The 21,340-nt window shown below is 39.1% G+C and overlaps 1 long non-coding RNA gene across 1 annotated transcript in view; it reads right to left on the bottom strand.

Annotated features, from left to right (window-relative positions):
* The window catches only part of LOC127841428 (uncharacterized), a 36,697-nt gene extending 16,666 nt beyond the window's left edge, over positions 1–20,031 (bottom strand). Inside the window, exons 1-7 of the long non-coding RNA XR_008030975.1 lie at positions 19,592–20,031; positions 18,922–19,085; positions 7,697–8,361; positions 4,722–7,189; positions 4,051–4,214; positions 1,748–2,412; positions 1,077–1,240 (exon numbers count right to left, since the gene is read on the bottom strand). This is a non-coding gene — a long non-coding RNA (uncharacterized LOC127841428). The remainder of the gene's footprint in view (positions 1–1,076; positions 1,241–1,747; positions 2,413–4,050; positions 4,215–4,721; positions 7,190–7,696; positions 8,362–18,921; positions 19,086–19,591) is intronic.
* Positions 20,032–21,340: the final 1,309 nt, after the last annotated feature.

Here is a 21,340-nt window from a genome sequence, read left to right as displayed (position 1 = left end):
TAATTTCGACAAAAGGCCCCACACAATAGAAAACAACCCTCAAAGTTCATCTTTTAAGTTAGCTTCCAATCCAAGGCATCAAAGTACTCCAGACACAACAGGGGTATTACAAATAACCACAAAAGACATGTCTCACATTGTTAAATGGCTTATATTCAAGAAGAGAAAAGGAACTCTTAGAAATAGGCACTACTTTCGAAAGGACCACGAGGGTACACAATGATTTGTATGTATGTAATGTAACCTTAAGGGAACTCAACTTTGTCCCATTTTTTTCAAACTTTCTCCACATGAGATTTCAACTATTTCACAATGAATATGCAATTTCAGTGCATTCGGATGGGGGGGTAAAGGCCTTAAAATGGCCATTTTAAAGCGGTGGTGACAAATGGCCGCAGTCAAGTCGGAATGCATGATTTTAGTCTAAGTGACGACAGCTGATTTTGTGTCTCCAATTATTGTTACGCGTAACTTTTATGGCAAAAAAACTGGTATCATTGCATGCGAAATTCACCAATATATCAGCAAAAGGCCCATATAAATGTATTGATTGTGAATCAGTGTACTTTTCTTGATGAAATAGGAGACTTTTTTTAATTTTAAGCATTTTTTTCAATAAAAAAACTCACTGACAGCATATAAAATCATGTTTTAAGAAAAATTATTATTAAAAGCTTCACTTACAATCTAAACATACACATTGCAATTACAAAAATTAATGCTATTATGATGAGAGGCATAATTTGCAGCTTTTCAAGCCGATACAAGCCGGCTACCCAAAATTAACACTTAAAAAGGCGCAAAGCGCTCCTTCAACAGCTTACGACACAAAGTGACACTTAATGCGCATCCAGATAGTCTCTCTCATATAAATAAGTCCTGTTAGCGACATTTTATTAAGTATTCTCTTTAAAATCCAGTGTTGAAAGCGTAAGTTTTGCAAAAATGCCCACAGTCACCATGCAAAAGAGCACGTTTGCTAAGGAATTCCTACGCGAGTGGCCACACTAATGTCGTGGCAGGAAAGTCATTTGGGTGTGATTCCTCTGTAGTTCAGTGTACATTCATTCCACTACCTGGGGATGACTATCAGGATCAATTTTCCCAGCTTGGTGTAGTGTTGACCTTTCAGGATGTTGATGGATTGTCCACAAGCGCTGCACCACTGCGGCCTCTGTTCAGGACACAGAGTCGGATTGAGGTGTACACAAACCCGCAGTCAGGCAAGGATCATCCAGACCTTTAATAAAATAAAATGTTTAGGCCCCTGAAACTGGCAATTATGTTCAACACTGAGATAAGGAAACACATAGAGGAGACATCATGCCATGGCTTTCTCATTATCGACACGGCAAACTCGAGCAGCTGGGGACTTGGCTCTAAACAAAAACAGGTATGCTCCATCAATGTGAGCAAGATGGCATGTCAGAGTTAAAAAGGGCAAACAAACAGACAAAAGAGATATAAAGGAAATTAAAAATTAAATGCCAGAAGTTATTGTAAGTATTGTTTTTCTGTCTGCAAGGGTTGCTGTGGAAAATAGTGCTTAACGCATAGTTTGGCCTGTAGGGGTTCTGCTAGCAAGAACAAATCGAAGTCATATCTGCCCGCGAACTGTAAGCTTGAGATAACCATATCTGATGAAGTACTGCTTTGAAAATGCATTCGGATTGTACTTGAACCAGATTGCATTGACAGCACAAGGCTTCAGACCCCCCAAAAGTGTGAGGCTTTCAATAGTGCTTACCTGATACCAGACCGCATTGCCCAAGACAGTGACTTTCTCCCGGAACTGCACAGGCTGCATCCGCAGCACAATCCTTAAGCTCAATCATGGTCTGGCTAACTCTGAAATAGTGAAATCTGAATTTACAGATGCTCATTTGTCTAAAGGTTATGAGTTTATTGCCTATCTTATTAAAAGCAAACACAATGACATGCTTAAGAAGACATGTGCATTTCTGAAAAGACATACAGCTGCCCGATACTTGACTAGGAAAAGGCGCTATGGTCTTCACTCTGAAATTCATTACTCTAAGGGCTTAACAGAACAAAAGCCAGATCTTACAGCTAAATGGCCCCACCTACAGCTAAATATGCTTTATAGGTTGAAAATAAAGTTATTTGTCTGAAGAACTAGTGCTATTAACTCATCAGCTATGTTGCTCCACTGGCCGCAATTCTGTAAACATAGTGTATTTATGGAAATACCTAGTCTACCACCTGCTGCGCACCACTACGTCCACTGTAAATACACAGCTAAGTTAGTACTTTAACGAACAAACTGAAATTCATGTGTTAATTAAACAATCAGTATGATGACTCACATTGAAATCATGTCCAGTGCACCAGTCAGAGCAAGACAGCTAGCGGATTGTTGACCATCTACGGCTCAAGGACAAACGGTCAGGCCTACAAACAAAGAGAAAAATGGCATAAATGGGCTGCATGCATGTAATTTGGCATATTTTTCATCTTGCTCTCCACCTGAAACTTCAATCTAGGGACATAATAATATTTACATTTAAGATTTGTTGGAAATGTTACCCTTACTTGTCCATACCAGGTCCCCCACCCATCCGGAACAGTCCAAAACCACCTAAAACATCCATTTGGACCAAAATATTGACATCTCTCATCTATTTTAGCACCCAAATCATCAAAACATTCATTAAAATTCATTTTCTACTTGTCTCGCTTGCAGACGAATCCATGTGACCTTGACATTGCAGTAAATGTGCTTTTTAAAGGTTATATTACACTAATTCCGATTCCCATAGGGTCCCATTATAAAACTGACAACTTTCACAGCATTTTTATTGCCTTTCCGACGTATCAATTTTTCCGAACCTGGTATAATTTTAAAGATGGATCTGTCATCTTCCAATAATTGCAATCAAAAACATACCGTCTCGCAACTTCTAAGAAAGTAAATCGCTGTCGAATGAACCCACCGTAGAAAAACGCGTTTCGGAATCCTAATTTCGACAAAAGCCCCACACAATAGAAAACACACCCTCAAAAGTTCATCTTTTAAGTTAGCTTCCAATCCAAGGCATCAAAGTACTCCAGACACATACAGGATATTACAAATAACCACAAAAGACATGTCTCACATTGTTAAATGGCTTATATTCAAGAAGAGAAAAGGAACTCTTTAGAAATAGGCACTACTTTCGAATGGACCACGGAGGGATACACAATGATTTAGTGTAATGTAACCTTTAAGGGAACTCAACTTTGTCCCATCTTTTTCAAACTTTCTCCACATGAGATTTCAACTATTTCCACAATGAATATGCAATTTCAGTGCATTCGGATGGGGGTAAAGGCCTTAAAATGGCCATTTAAAGCGGTGACTAAATTGGCCGCAGTCAAGTCGGAATGCATGATTTTTAGTCTAAGTGACGACAGCTGATTTTGTGTCTCCAATTATTGTTACGCGTAACTTTTATGGCAAAAACTGGTATCACTGCATGCGAAATTCACCAATATATCAGCAAAAGGCCCAAATAAATGTATTGATTGTGAATCAGTGTACTTTTCTTGATGAAATAGGAGACTTTTTTTTAATTTTAAGCATTTTTTTCAATAAAAAACTCACTGACAGCATATAAAATCATGTTTTTTAAGAAAATTATTATTAAAAGCTTCACTTACAATCTAAACATACACATTGCAATTACAAAAATTATGCTATTATGATGAGAGGCATAATTTGCAGCTTTCAAGCCGATACAAGCCGGCTACCCAAAATTAACACTTAAAAAGGCGCAAAGCGCTCCTTCAACAGCTTACGACACAAAGTGACACTTAATGCGCATCCAGATAGTCTCTCTCATATAAATAAGTCCTGTTAGCGACATTTTATTAAGTATTCTCTTTAAAATCCAGTGTTGAAAGCGTAAGTTTTGCAAAAATGCCCACAGTCACCATGCAAAAGAGCACGTTTGCTAAGGAATTCCTACGCGAGTGGCCACACTAATGTCGTGGCAGGAAAGTCATTTGGGTGTGATTCCTCTGTAGTTCAGTGTACATTCATTCCACTACCTGGGGATGACTATCAGGATCAATTTTCCCAGCTTGGTGTAGTGTTGACCTTTCAGGATGTTGATGGATTGTCCACAAGCGCTGCACCACTGCGGCCTCTGTTCAGGACACAGAGTCGGATTGAGGTGTACACAAACCCGCAGTCAGGCAAGGATCATCCAGACCTTTAATAAAATAAAATGTTTAGGCCCCTGAAACTGGCAATTATGTTCAACACTGAGATAAGGAAACACATAGAGGAGACATCATGCCATGGCTTTCTCATTATCGACACGGCAAACTCGAGCAGCTGGGGACTTGGCTCTAAACAAAAACAGGTATGCTCCATCAATGTGAGCAAGATGGCATGTCAGAGTTAAAAAGGGCAAACAAACAGACAAAAGAGATATAAAGGAAATTAAAAATTAAATGCCAGAAGTTATTGTAAGTATTGTTTTTCTGTCTGCAAGGGTTGCTGTGGAAAATAGTGCTTAACGCATAGTTTGGCCTGTAGGGGTTCTGCTAGCAAGAACAAATCGAAGTCATATCTGCCCGCGAACTGTAAGCTTGAGATAACCATATCTGATGAAGTACTGCTTTGAAAATGCATTCGGATTGTACTTGAACCAGATTGCATTGACAGCACAAGGCTTCAGACCCCCCAAAAGTGTGAGGCTTTCAATAGTGCTTACCTGATACCAGACCGCATTGCCCAAGACAGTGACTTTCTCCCGGAACTGCACAGGCTGCATCCGCAGCACAATCCTTAAGCTCAATCATGGTCTGGCTAACTCTGAAATAGTGAAATCTGAATTTACAGATGCTCATTTGTCTAAAGGTTATGAGTTTATTGCCTATCTTATTAAAAGCAAACACAATGACATGCTTAAGAAGACATGTGCATTTCTGAAAAGACATACAGCTGCCCGATACTTGACTAGGAAAAGGCGCTATGGTCTTCACTCTGAAATTCATTACTCTAAGGGCTTAACAGAACAAAAGCCAGATCTTACAGCTAAATGGCCCCACCTACAGCTAAATATGCTTTATAGGTTGAAAATAAAGTTATTTGTCTGAAGAACTAGTGCTATTAACTCATCAGCTATGTTGCTCCACTGGCCGCAATTCTGTAAACATAGTGTATTTATGGAAATACCTAGTCTACCACCTGCTGCGCACCACTACGTCCACTGTAAATACACAGCTAAGTTAGTACTTTAACAAACAAACTGAAATTCATGTGTTAATTAAACAATCAGTATGATGACTCACATTGAAATCATGTCCAGTGCACCAGTCAGAGCAAGACAGCTAGCGGATTGTTGACCATCTACGGCTCAAGGACAAACGGTCAGGCCTACAAACAAAGAGAAAAATGGCATAAATGGGCTGCATGCATGTAATTTGGCATATTTTTCATCTTGCTCTCCACCTGAAACTTCAATCTAGGGACATAATAATATTTACATTTAAGATTTGTTGGAAATGTTACCCTTACTTGTCCATACCAGGTCCCCCACCCATCCGGAACAGTCAAAAACCACCTTAAACATCCATTTGGACCAAAATATTGACATCTCTCATCTATTTTAGCACCCAAATCATCAAAACATTCATTAAAATTCATTTTCTACTTGTCTCGCTTGCAGACGAATCCATGTGACCTTGACACTGCAGTAAATGTGCTTTTTAAAGGTTATATTACACTAATTCCGATTCCCATAGGGTCCCATTATAAAACTGACAACTTTCACAGCATTTTTATTGCCTTTCCGACGTATCAATTTTTCCGAACCTGGTATAATTTTAAAGATGGATCTGTCATCTTCCAATAATTGCAATCAAAAACATACCGTCTCGCAACTTCTAAGAAAGTAAATCGCTGTCGAATGAACCCACCGTAGAAAAACGCGTTTCGGAATCCTAATTTCGACAAAAGCCCCACACAATAGAAAACACACCCTCAAAAGTTCATCTTTTAAGTTAGCTTCCAATCCAAGGCATCAAAGTACTCCAGACACATACAGGATATTACAAATAACCACAAAAGACATGTCTCACATTGTTAAATGGCTTATATTCAAGAAGAGAAAAGGAACTCTTTAGAAATAGGCACTACTTTCGAATGGACCACGGAGGGATACACAATGATTTAGTGTAATGTAACCTTTAAGGGAACTCAACTTTGTCCCATCTTTTTCAAACTTTCTCCACATGAGATTTCAACTATTTCCACAATGAATATGCAATTTCAGTGCATTCGGATGGGGGTAAAGGCCTTAAAATGGCCATTTAAAGCGGTGACTAAATTGGCCGCAGTCAAGTCGGAATGCATGATTTTTAGTCTAAGTGACGACAGCTGATTTTGTGTCTCCAATTATTGTTACGCGTAACTTTTATGGCAAAAACTGGTATCATTGCATGCGAAATTCACCAATATATCAGCAAAAGGCCCAAATAAATGTATTGATTGTGAATCAGTGTACTTTTCTTGATGAAATAGGAGACTTTTTTTTAATTTTAAGCATTTTTTTCAATAAAAAACTCACTGACAGCATATAAAATCATGTTTTTTAAGAAAATTATTATTAAAAGCTTCACTTACAATCTAAACATACACATTGCAATTACAAAAATTAATGCTATTATGATGAGAGGCATAATTTGCAGCTTTCAAGCCGATACAAGCCGGCTACCCAAAATTAACACTTAAAAAGGCGCAAAGCGCTCCTTCAACAGCTTACGACACAAAGTGACACTTAATGCGCATCCAGATAGTCTCTCTCATATAAATAAGTCCTGTTAGCGACATTTTATTAAGTATTCTCTTTAAAATCCAGTGTTGAAAGCGTAAGTTTTGCAAAAATGCCCACAGTCACCATGCAAAAGAGCACGTTTGCTAAGGAATTCCTACGCGAGTGGCCACACTAATGTCGTGGCAGGAAAGTCATTTGGGTGTGATTCCTCTGTAGTTCAGTGTACATTCATTCCACTACCTGGGGATGACTATCAGGATCAATTTTCCCAGCTTGGTGTAGTGTTGACCTTTCAGGATGTTGATGGATCGTCCACAAGCGCTGCACCACTGCGGCCTCTGTTCAGGACACAGAGTCGGATTGAGGTGTACACAAACCCGCAGTCAGGCAAGGATCATCCAGACCTTTAATAAAATAAAATGTTTAGGCCCCTGAAACTGGCAATTATGTTCAACACTGAGATAAGGAAACACATAGAGGAGACATCATGCCATGGCTTTCTCATTATCGACACGGCAAACTCGAGCAGCTGGGGACTTGGCTCTAAACAAAAACAGGTATGCTCCATCAATGTGAGCAAGATGGCATGTCAGAGTTAAAAAGGGCAAACAAACAGACAAAAGAGATATAAAGGAAATTAAAAATTAAATGCCAGAAGTTATTGTAAGTATTGTTTTTCTGTCTGCAAGGGTTGCTGTGGAAAATAGTGCTTAACGCATAGTTTGGCCTGTAGGGGTTCTGCTAGCAAGAACAAATCGAAGTCATATCTGCCCGCGAACTGTAAGCTTGAGATAACCATATCTGATGAAGTACTGCTTTGAAAATGCATTCGGATTGTACTTGAACCAGATTGCATTGACAGCACAAGGCTTCAGACCCCCCAAAAGTGTGAGGCTTTCAATAGTGCTTACCTGATACCAGACCGCATTGCCCAAGACAGTGACTTTCTCCCGGAACTGCACAGGCTGCATCCGCAGCACAATCCTTAAGCTCAATCATGGTCTGGCTAACTCTGAAATAGTGAAATCTGAATTTACAGATGCTCATTTGTCTAAAGGTTATGAGTTTATTGCCTATCTTATTAAAAGCAAACACAATGACATGCTTAAGAAGACATGTGCATTTCTGAAAAGACATACAGCTGCCCGATACTTGACTAGGAAAAGGCGCTATGGTCTTCACTCTGAAATTCATTACTCTAAGGGCTTAACAGAACAAAAGCCAGATCTTACAGCTAAATGGCCCCACCTACAGCTAAATATGCTTTATAGGTTGAAAATAAAGTTATTTGTCTGAAGAACTAGTGCTATTAACTCATCAGCTATGTTGCTCCACTGGCCGCAATTCTGTAAACATAGTGTATTTATGGAAATACCTAGTCTACCACCTGCTGCGCACCACTACGTCCACTGTAAATACACAGCTAAGTTAGTACTTTAACGAACAAACTGAAATTCATGTGTTAATTAAACAATCAGTATGATGACTCACATTGAAATCATGTCCAGTGCACCAGTCAGAGCAAGACAGCTAGCGGATTGTTGACCATCTACGGCTCAAGGACAAACGGTCAGGCCTACAAACAAAGAGAAAAATGGCATAAATGGGCTGCATGCATGTAATTTGGCATATTTTTCATCTTGCTCTCCACCTGAAACTTCAATCTAGGGACATAATAATATTTACATTTAAGATTTGTTGGAAATGTTACCCTTACTTGTCCATACCAGGATCCCCCACCCATCCGGAACAGTCCAAAACCACCTAAAACATCCATTTGGACCAAAATATTGACATCTCTCATCTATTTTAGCACCCAAATCATCAAAACATTCATTAAAATTCATTTTCTACTTGTCTCGCTTGCAGACGAATCCATGTGACCTTGACATTGCAGTTAATGTGCTTTTTAAAGGTTATATTACACTAATTCCGATTCCCATAGGGTCCCATTATAAAACTGACAACTTTCACAGCATTTTTATTGCCTTTCCGACGTATCAATTTTTCCGAACCTGGTATAATTTTAAAGATGGATCTGTCATCTTCCAATAATTGCAATCAAAAACATACCGTCTCGCAACTTCTAAGAAAGTAAATCGCTGTCGAATGAACCCACCGTAGAAAAACGCGTTTCGGAATCCTAATTTCGACAAAAGCCCCACACAATAGAAAACACACCCTCAAAAGTTCATCTTTTAAGTTAGCTTCCAATCCAAGGCATCAAAGTACTCCAGACACATACAGGATATTACAAATAACCACAAAAGACATGTCTCACATTGTTAAATGGCTTATATTCAAGAAGAGAAAAGGAACTCTTTAGAAATAGGCACTACTTTCGAATGGACCACGGAGGGATACACAATGATTTAGTGTAATGTAACCTTTAAGGGAACTCAACTTTGTCCCATCTTTTTCAAACTTTCTCCACATGAGATTTCAACTATTTCCACAATGAATATGCAATTTCAGTGCATTCGGATGGGGGTAAAGGCCTTAAAATGGCCATTTAAAGCGGTGACTAAATTGGCCGCAGTCAAGTCGGAATGCATGATTTTTAGTCTAAGTGACGACAGCTGATTTTGTGTCTCCAATTATTGTTACGCGTAACTTTTATGGCAAAAACTGGTATCATTGCATGCGAAATTCACCAATATATCAGCAAAAGGCCCAAATAAATGTATTGATTGTGAATCAGTGTACTTTTCTTGATGAAATAGGAGACTTTTTTTTAATTTTAAGCATTTTTTTCAATAAAAAACTCACTGACAGCATATAAAATCATGTTTTTTAAGAAAATTATTATTAAAAGCTTCACTTACAATCTAAACATACACATTGCAATTACAAAAATTAATGCTATTATGATGAGAGGCATAATTTGCAGCTTTCAAGCCGATACAAGCCGGCTACCCAAAATTAACACTTAAAAAGGCGCAAAGCGCTCCTTCAACAGCTTACGACACAAAGTGACACTTAATGCGCATCCAGATAGTCTCTCTCATATAAATAAGTCCTGTTAGCGACATTTTATTAAGTATTCTCTTTAAAATCCAGTGTTGAAAGCGTAAGTTTTGCAAAAATGCCCACAGTCACCATGCAAAAGAGCACGTTTGCTAAGGAATTCCTACGCGAGTGGCCACACTAATGTCGTGGCAGGAAAGTCATTTGGGTGTGATTCCTCTGTAGTTCAGTGTACATTCATTCCACTACCTGGGGATGACTATCAGGATCAATTTTCCCAGCTTGGTGTAGTGTTGACCTTTCAGGATGTTGATGGATCGTCCACAAGCGCTGCACCACTGCGGCCTCTGTTCAGGACACAGAGTCGGATTGAGGTGTACACAAACCCGCAGTCAGGCAAGGATCATCCAGACCTTTAATAAAATAAAATGTTTAGGCCCCTGAAACTGGCAATTATGTTCAACACTGAGATAAGGAAACACATAGAGGAGACATCATGCCATGGCTTCTCATTATCGACACGGCAAACTCGAGCAGCTGGGGACTTGGCTCTAAACAAAAACAGGTATGCTCCATCAATGTGAGCAAGATGGCATGTCAGAGTTAAAAAGGGCAAACAAACAGACAAAAGAGATATAAAGGAAATTAAAAATTAAATGCCAGAAGTTATTGTAAGTATTGTTTTTCTGTCTGCAAGGGTTGCTGTGGAAAATAGTGCTTAACGCATAGTTTGGCCTGTAGGGGTTCTGCTAGCAAGAACAAATCGAAGTCATATCTGCCCGCGAACTGTAAGCTTGAGATAACCATATCTGATGAAGTACTGCTTTGAAAATGCATTCTGATTGTACTTGAACCAGATCGCATTGACAGCACAAGGCTTCAGACCCCCCAAAAGTGTGAGGCTTTCAATAGTGCTTACCTGATACCAGACCGCATTGCCCAAGACAGTGACTTTCTCCCGGAACTGCACAGGCTGCATCCGCAGCACAATCCTTAAGCTCAATCATGGTCTGGCTAACTCTGAAATAGTGAAATCTGAATTTACAGATGCTCATTTGTCTAAAGGTTATGAGTTTATTGCCTATCTTATTAAAAGCAAACACAATGACATGCTTAAGAAGACATGTGCATTTCTGAAAAGACATACAGCTGCCCGATACTTGACTAGGAAAAGGCGCTATGGTCTTCACTCTGAAATTCATTACTCTAAGGGCTTAACAGAACAAAAGCCAGATCTTACAGCTAAATGGCCCCACCTACAGCTAAATATGCTTTATAGGTTGAAAATAAAGTTATTTGTCTGAAGAACTAGTGCTATTAACTCATCAGCTATGTTGCTCCACTGGCCGCAATTCTGTAAACATAGTGTATTTATGGAAATACCTAGTCTACCACCTGCTGCGCACCACTTACGTCCACTGTAAAGACACAGCTAAGTTAGTACTTTAACGAACAAACTGAAATTCATGTGTTAATTAAACAATCAGTATGATGACTCACATTGAAATCATGTCCAGTGCACCAGTCAGAGCAAGACAGCTAGCGGATTGTTGACCATCTACGGCTCAAGGACAAACGGTCAGGCCTACAAACAAAGAGAAAAATGGCATAAATGGGCTGCATGCATGTAATTTGGCATATTTTTCATCTTGCTCTCCACCTGAAACTTCAATCTAGGGACATAATAATATTTACATTTAAGATTTGTTGGAAATGTTACCCTTACTTGTCCATACCAGATCCCCCACCCATCCGGAACAGTCCAAAACCACCTAAAACATCCATTTGGACCAAAATATTGACATCTCTCATCTATTTTAGCACCCAAATCATCAAAACATTCATTAAAATTCATTTTCTACTTGTCTCGCTTGCAGACGAATCCATGTGACCTTGACATTGCAGTTAATGTGCTTTTTAAAGGTTATATTACACTAATTCCGATTCCCATAGGGTCCCATTATAAAACTGACAACTTTCACAGCATTTTTATTGCCTTTCCGACGTATCAATTTTTCCGAACCTGGTATAATTTTAAAGATGGATCTGTCATCTTCCAATAATTGCAATCAAAAACATACCGTCTCGCAACTTCTAAGAAAGTAAATCGCTGTCGAATGAACCCACCGTAGAAAAACGCGTTTCGGAATCCTAATTTCGACAAAAGCCCCACACAATAGAAAACACACCCTCAAAAGTTCATCTTTTAAGTTAGCTTCCAATCCAAGGCATCAAAGTACTCCAGACACATACAGGGTATTACAAATAACCACAAAAGACATGTCTCACATTGTTAAATGGCTTATATTCAAGAAGAGAAAAGGAACTCTTTAGAAATAGGCACTACTTTCGAATGGACCACGGAGGGATACACAATGATTTAGTGTAATGTAACCTTTAAGGGAACTCAACTTTGTCCCATCTTTTTCAAACTTTCTCCACATGAGATTTCAACTATTTCCACAATGAATATGCAATTTCAGTGCATTCGGATGGGGGTAAAGGCCTTAAAATGGCCATTTAAAGCGGTGACTAAATTGGCCGCAGTCAAGTCGGAATGCATGATTTTTAGTCTAAGTGACGACAGCTGATTTTGTGTCTCCAATTATTGTTACGCGTAACTTTTATGGCAAAAACTGGTATCATTGCATGCGAAATTCACCAATATATCAGCAAAAGGCCCAAATAAATGTATTGATTGTGAATCAGTGTACTTTTCTTGATGAAATAGGAGACTTTTTTTTAATTTTAAGCATTTTTTTCAATAAAAAACTCACTGACAGCATATAAAATCATGTTTTTTAAGAAAATTATTATTAAAAGCTTCACTTACAATCTAAACATACACATTGCAATTACAAAAATTAATGCTATTATGATGAGAGGCATAATTTGCAGCTTTCAAGCCGATACAAGCCGGCTACCCAAAATTAACACTTAAAAAGGCGCAAAGCGCTCCTTCAACAGCTTACGACACAAAGTGACACTTAATGCGCATCCAGATAGTCTCTCTCATATAAATAAGTCCTGTTAGCGACATTTTATTAAGTATTCTCTTTAAAATCCAGTGTTGAAAGCGTAAGTTTTGCAAAAATGCCCACAGTCACCATGCAAAAGAGCACGTTTGCTAAGGAATTCCTACGCGAGTGGCCACACTAATGTCGTGGCAGGAAAGTCATTTGGGTGTGATTCCTCTGTAGTTCAGTGTACATTCATTCCACTACCTGGGGATGACTATCAGGATCAATTTTCCCAGCTTGGTGTAGTGTTGACCTTTCAGGATGTTGATGGATCGTCCACAAGCGCTGCACCACTGCGGCCTCTGTTCAGGACACAGAGTCGGATTGAGGTGTACACAAACCCGCAGTCAGGCAAGGATCATCCAGACCTTTAATAAAATAAAATGTTTAGGCCCCTGAAACTGGCAATTATGTTCAACACTGAGATAAGGAAACACATAGAGGAGACATCATGCCATGGCTTCTCATTATCGACACGGCAAACTCGAGCAGCTGGGGACTTGGCTCTAAACAAAAACAGGTATGCTCCATCAATGTGAGCAAGATGGCATGTCAGAGTTAAAAAGGGCAAACAAACAGACAAAAGAGATATAAAGGAAATTAAAAATTAAATGCCAGAAGTTATTGTAAGTATTGTTTTTCTGTCTGCAAGGGTTGCTGTGGAAAATAGTGCTTAACGCATAGTTTGGCCTGTAGGGGTTCTGCTAGCAAGAACAAATCGAAGTCATATCTGCCCGCGAACTGTAAGCTTGAGATAACCATATCTGATGAAGTACTGCTTTGAAAATGCATTCTGATTGTACTTGAACCAGATCGCATTGACAGCACAAGGCTTCAGACCCCCCAAAAGTGTGAGGCTTTCAATAGTGCTTACCTGATACCAGACCGCATTGCCCAAGACAGTGACTTTCTCCCGGAACTGCACAGGCTGCATCCGCAGCACAATCCTTAAGCTCAATCATGGTCTGGCTAACTCTGAAATAGTGAAATCTGAATTTACAGATGCTCATTTGTCTAAAGGTTATGAGTTTATTGCCTATCTTATTAAAAGCAAACACAATGACATGCTTAAGAAGACATGTGCATTTCTGAAAAGACATACAGCTGCCCGATACTTGACTAGGAAAAGGCGCTATGGTCTTCACTCTGAAATTCATTACTCTAAGGGCTTAACAGAACAAAAGCCAGATCTTACAGCTAAATGGCCCCACCTACAGCTAAATATGCTTTATAGGTTGAAAATAAAGTTATTTGTCTGAAGAACTAGTGCTATTAACTCATCAGCTATGTTGCTCCACTGGCCGCAATTCTGTAAACATAGTGTATTTATGGAAATACCTAGTCTACCACCTGCTGCGCACCATTACGTCCACTGTAAAGACACAGCTAAGTTAGTACTTTAACAAACAAACTGAAATTCATGTGTTAATTAAACAATCAGTATGATGACTCACATTGAAATCATGTCCAGTGCACCAGTCAGAGCAAGACAGCTAGCGGATTGTTGACCATCTACGGCTCAAGGACAAACGGTCAGGCCTACAAACAAAGAGAAAAATGGCATAAATGGGCTGCATGCATGTAATTTGGCATATTTTTCTTGCTCTCCACCTGAAACTTCAATCTAGGGACATAATAATATTTACATTTAAGATTTGTTGGAAATGTTACCCTTACTTGTCCATACCAGATCCCCCACCCATCCGGAACAGTCCAAAACCACCTAAAACATCCATTTGGACCAAAATATTGACATCTCTCATCTATTTTAGCACCCAAATCATCAAAACATTCATTAAAATTCATTTTCTACTTGTCTCGCTTGCAGACGAATCCATGTGACCTTGACATTGCAGTTAATGTGCTTTTTAAAGGTTATATTACACTAATTCCGATTCCCATAGGGTCCCATTATAAAACTGACAACTTTCACAGCATTTTTATTGCCTTTCCGACGTATCAATTTTTCCGAACCTGGTATAATTTTAAAGATGGATCTGTCATCTTCCAATAATTGCAATCAAAAACATACCGTCTCGCAACTTCTAAGAAAGTAAATCGCTGTCGAATGAACCCACCGTAGAAAAACGCGTTTCGGAATCCTAATTTCGACAAAAGCCCCACACAATAGAAAACACACCCTCAAAAGTTCATCTTTTAAGTTAGCTTCCAATCCAAGGCATCAAAGTACTCCAGACACATACAGGGTATTACAAATAACCACAAAAGACATGTCTCACATTGTTAAATGGCTTATATTCAAGAAGAGAAAAGGAACTCTTTAGAAATAGGCACTACTTTCGAATGGACCACGGAGGGATACACAATGATTTAGTGTAATGTAACCTTTAAGGGAACTCAACTTTGTCCCATCTTTTTCAAACTTTCTCCACATGAGATTTCAACTATTTCCACAATGAATATGCAATTTCAGTGCATTCGGATGGGGGTAAAGGCCTTAAAATGGCCATTTAAAGCGGTGACTAAATTGGCCGCAGTCAAGTCGGAATGCATGATTTTTAGTCTAAGTGACGACAGCTGATTTTGTGTCTCCAATTATTGTTACGCGTAACTTTTATGGCAAAAACTGGTATCATTGCATGCGAAATTCACCAATATATCAGCAAAAGGCCCAATATAAATGTATTGATTGTGAATCAGTGTACTTTTCTTGATGAAATAGGAGACTTTTTTTTAATTTTAAGCATTTTTTTTCAATAAAAAACTCACTGACAGCATATAAAATCATGTTTTTTAAGAAAATTATTATTAAAAGCTTCACTTACAATCTAAACATACACATTGCAATTACAAAAATTAATGCTATTATGATGAGAGGCATAATTTGCAGCTTTCAAGCCGATACAAGCCGGCTACCCAAAATTAACACTTAAAAAGGCGCAAAGCGCTCCTTCAACAGCTTACGACACAAAGTGACACTTAATGCGCATCCAGATAGTCTCTCTCATATAAATAAGTCCTGTTAGCGACATTTTATTAAGTATTCTCTTTAAAATCCAGTGTTGAAAGCGTAAGTTTTGCAAAAATGCCCACAGTCACCATGCAAAAGAGCACGTTTGCTAAGGAATTCCTACGCGAGTGGCCACACTAATGTCGTGGCAGGAAAGTCATTTGGGTGTGATTCCTATGTAGTTCAGTGTACATTCATTCCACTACCTGGGGATGACTATCAAGATCAATTTTCCCAGCTTGGTGTAGTGTTGACCTTTCAGGATGTTGATGGATCGTCCACAAGCGCTGCACCACTGCGGCCTCTGTTCAGGACACAGAGTCGGATTGAGGTGTACACAAACCCGCAGTCAGGCAAGGATCATCCAGACCTTTAATAAAATAAAATGTTTAGGCCCCTGAAACTGGCAATTATGTTCAACACTGAGATAAGGAAACACATAGAGGAGACATCATGCCATGGCTTCTCATTATCGACACGGCAAACTCGAGCAGCTGGGGACTTGGCTCTAAACAAAAACAGGTATGCTCCATCAATGTGAGCAAGATGGCATGTCAGAGTTAAAAAGGGCAAACAAACAGACAAAAGAGATATAAAGGAAATTAAAAATTAAATGCCAGAAGTTATTGTAAGTATTGTTTTTCTGTCTGCAAGGGTTGCTGTGGAAAATAGTGCTTAACGCATAGTTTGGCCTGTAGGGGTTCTGCTAGCAAGAACAAATCGAAGTCATATCTGCCCGCGAACTGTAAGCTTGAGATAACCATATCTGATGAAGTACTGCTTTGAAAATGCATTCTGATTGTACTTGAACCAGATCGCATTGACAGCACAAGGCTTCAGACCCCCCAAAAGTGTGAGGCTTTCAATAGTGCTTACCTGATACCAGACCGCATTGCCCAAGACAGTGACTTTCTCCCGGAACTGCACAGGCTGCATCCGCAGCACAATCCTTAAGCTCAATCATGGTCTGGCTAACTCTGAAATAGTGAAATCTGAATTTACAGATGCTCATTTGTCTAAAGGTTATGAGTTTATTGCCTATCTTATTAAAAGCAAACACAATGACATGCTTAAGAAGACATGTGCATTTCTGAAAAGACATACAGCTGCCCGATACTTGACTAGGAAAAGGCGCTATGGTCTTCACTCTGAAATTCATTACTCTAAGGGCTTAACAGAACAAAAGCCAGATCTTACAGCTAAATGGCCCCACCTACAGCTAAATATGCTTTATAGGTTGAAAATAAAGTTATTTGTCTGAAGAACTAGTGCTATTAACTCATCAGCTATGTTGCTCCACTGGCCGCAATTCTGTAAACATAGTGTATTTATGGAAATACCTAGTCTACCACCTGCTGCGCACCATTACGTCCACTGTAAAGACACAGCTAAGTTAGTACTTTAACGAACAAACTGAAATTCATGTGTTAATTAAACAATCAGTATGATGACTCACATTGAAATCATGTCCAGTGCACCAGTCAGAGCAAGACAGCTAGCGGATTGTTGACCATCTACGGCTCAAGGACAAACGGTCAGGCCTACAAACAAAGAGAAAAATGGCATAAATGGGCTGCATGCATGTAATTTGGCATATTTTTCTTGCTCTCCACCTGAAACTTCAATCTAGGGACATAATAATATTTACATTTAAGATTTGTTGGAAATGTTACCCTTACTTGTCCATACCAGATCCCCCACCCATCCGGAACAGTCCAAAACCACCTAAAACATCCATTTGGACCAAAATATTGACATCTCTCATCTATTTTAGCACCCAAATCATCAAAACATTCATTAAAATTCATTTTCTACTTGTCTCGCTTGCAGACGAATCCATGTGACCTTGACATTGCAGTTAATGTGCTTTTTAAAGGTTATATTACACTAATTCCGATTCCCATAGGGTCCCATTATAAAACTGACAACTTTCACAGCATTTTTATTGCCTTTACGACGTATCAATTTTTCCGAACCTGGTATAATTTTAAAGATGGATCTGTCATCTTCCAATAATTGCAATCAAAAACATACCGTCTCGCAACTTCTAAGAAAGTAAATCGCTGTCGAATGAACCCACCGTAGAAAAACGCGTTTCGGAATCCTAATTTCGACAAAAGCCCCACACAATAGAAAACACACCCTCAAAAGTTCATCTTTTAAGTTAGCTTCCAATCCAAGGCATCAAAGTACTCCAGACACATACAGGGTATTACAAATAACCACAAAAGACATGTCTCACATTGTTAAATGGCTTATATTTAAGAAGAGAAAAGGAACTCTTTAGAAATAGGCACTACTTTCGAATGGACCACGGAGGGATACACAATGATTTAGTGTAATGTAACCTTTAAGGGAACTCAACTTTGTCCCATCTTTTTCAAACTTTCTCCACATGAGATTTCAACTATTTCCACAATGAATATGCAATTTCAGTGCATTCGGATGGGGGTAAAGGCCTTAAAATGGCCATTTAAAGCGGTGACTAAATTGGCCGCAGTCAAGTCGGAATGCATGATTTTTAGTCTAAGTGACGACAGCTGATTTTGTGTCTCCAATTATTGTTACGCGTAACTTTTATGGAAAAAACTGGTATCATTGCATGCGAAATTCACCAATATATCAGCAAAAGGCCCAAATAAATGTATTGATTGTGAATCAGTGTACTTTTCTTGATGAAATAGGAGACTTTTTTTTAATTTTAAGCATTTTTTTTCAATAAAAAACTCACTGACAGCATATAAAATCATGTTTTTTAAGAAAATTATTATTAAAAGCTTCACTTACAATCTAAACATACACATTGCAATTACAAAAATTAATGCTATTATGATGAGAGGCATAATTTGCAGCTTTCAAGCCGATACAAGCCGGCTACCCAAAATTAACACTTAAAAAGGCGCAAAGCGCTCCTTCAACAGCTTACGACACAAAGTGACACTTAATGCGCATCCAGATAGTCTCTCTCATATAAATAAGTCCTGTTAGCGACATTTTATTAAGTATTCTCTTTAAAATCCAGTGTTGAAAGCGTAAGTTTTGCAAAAATGCCCACAGTCACCATGCAAAAGAGCACGTTTGCTAAGGAATTCCTACGCGAGTGGCCACACTAATGTCGTGGCAGGAAAGTCATTTGGGTGTGATTCCTATGTAGTTCAGTGTACATTCATTCCACTACCTGGGGATGACTATCAAGATCAATTTTCCCAGCTTGGTGTAGTGTTGACCTTTCAGGATGTTGATGGATCGTCCACAAGCGCTGCACCACTGCGGCCTCTGTTCAGGACACAGAGTCGGATTGAGGTGTACACAAACCCGCAGTCAGGCAAGGATCATCCAGACCTTTAATAAAATAAAATGTTTAGGCCCCTGAAACTGGCAATTATGTTCAACACTGAGATAAGGAAACACATAGAGGAGACATCATGCCATGGCTTCTCATTATCGACACGGCAAACTCGAGCAGCTGGGGACTTGGCTCTAAACAAAAACAGGTATGCTCCATCAATGTGAGCAAGATGGCATGTCAGAGTTAAAAAGGGCAAACAAACAGACAAAAGAGATATAAAGGAAATTAAAAATTAAATGCCAGAAGTTATTGTAAGTATTGTTTTTCTGTCTGCAAGGGTTGCTGTGGAAAATAGTGCTTAACGCATAGTTTGGCCTGTAGGGGTTCTGCTAGCAAGAACAAATCGAAGTCATATCTGCCCGCGAACTGTAAGCTTGAGATAACCATATCTGATGAAGTACTGCTTTGAAAATGCATTCTGATTGTACTTGAACCAGATCGCATTGACAGCACAAGGCTTCAGACCCCCCAAAAGTGTGAGGCTTTCAATAGTGCTTACCTGATACCAGACCGCATTGCCCAAGACAGTGACTTTCTCCCGGAACTGCACAGGCTGCATCCGCAGCACAATCCTTAAGCTCAATCATGGTCTGGCTAACTCTGAAATAGTGAAATCTGAATTTACAGATGCTCATTTGTCTAAAGGTTATGAGTTTATTGCCTATCTTATTAAAAGCAAACACAATGACATGCTTAAGAAGACATGTGCATTTCTGAAAAGACATACAGCTGCCCGATACTTGACTAGGAAAAGGCGCTATGGTCTTCACTCTGAAATTCATTACTCTAAGGGCTTAACAGAACAAAAGCCAGATCTTACAGCTAAATGGCCCCACCTACAGCTAAATATGCTTTATAGGTTGAAAATAAAGTTATTTGTCTGAAGAACTAGTGCTATTAACTCATCAGCTATGTTGCTCCACTGGCCGCAATTCTGTAAACATAGTGTATTTATGGAAATACCTAGTCTACCACCTGCTGCGCACCATTACGTCCACTGTAAAGACACAGCTAAGTTAGTACTTTAACGAACAAACTGAAATTCATGTGTTAATTAAACAATCAGTATGATGACTCACATTGAAATCATGTCCAGTGCACCAGTCAGAGCAAGACAGCTAGCGGATTGTTGACCATCTACGGCTCAAGGACAAACGGTCAGGCCTACAAACAAAGAGAAAAATGGCATAAATGGGCTGCATGCATGTAATTTGGCATATTTTTCTTGCTCTCCACCTGAAACTTCAATCTAGGGACATAATAATATTTACATTTAAGATTTGTTGGAAATGTTACCCTTACTTGTCCATACCAGATCCCCCACCCATCCGGAACAGTCCAAAACCACCTAAAACATCCATTTGGACCAAAATATTGACATCTCTCATCTATTTTAGCACCCAAATCATCAAAACATTCATTAAAATTCATTTTCTACTTGTCTCGCTTGCAGACGAATCCATGTGACCTTGACATTGCAGTTAATGTGCTTTTTAAAGGTTATATTACACTAATTCCGATTCCCATAGGGTCCCATTATAAAACTGACAACTTTCACAGCATTTTTATTGCCTTTCCGACGTATCAATTTTTCCGAACCTGGTATAATTTTAAAGATGGATCTGTCATCTTCCAATAATTGCAATCAAAAACATACCGTCTCGCAACTTCTAAGAAAGTAAATCGCTGTCGAATGAACCCACCGTAGAAAAACGCGTTTCGGAATCCTAATTTCGACAAAAGCCCCACACAATAGAAAACACACCCTCAAAAGTTCATCTTTTAAGTTAGCTTCCAATCCAAGGCATCAAAGTACTCCAGACACATACAGGGTATTACAAATAACCACAAAAGACATGTCTCACATTGTTAAATGGCTTATATTCAAGAAGAGAAAAGGAACTCTTTAGAAATAGGCACTACTTTCGAATGGACCACGGAGGGATACACAATGATTTAGTGTAATGTAACCTGAAAAACTGGGAAAATCTACGACCGAACTGTCAGGTTACACACTACTAACAATCGCATAATACTAACGATGAGCTGCAGCTGTCATCTATCGATCGATTCTAAACTTTAAAACCTGATCTCCAAGACCGACTCGAACGACCATGTTCTAAACTCCGCACGTTCCCGGATTTTGTGAGAACCTCCAGTCACAAAAGATACGTAAAGCTTACATAGACACCAATTCAGTAACTAATGACGTAGATCGTTGGAAATATCGCCGACGATCTAGCCAATG

The sequence above is a fragment of the Dreissena polymorpha genome, chromosome 8 (assembly GCF_020536995.1).
Source record: "Dreissena polymorpha isolate Duluth1 chromosome 8, UMN_Dpol_1.0, whole genome shotgun sequence".
Taxonomy (NCBI): Eukaryota; Metazoa; Mollusca; class Bivalvia; order Myida; family Dreissenidae; genus Dreissena; species Dreissena polymorpha.
This window is presented reverse-complemented; position numbering and strand designations above follow the sequence as displayed.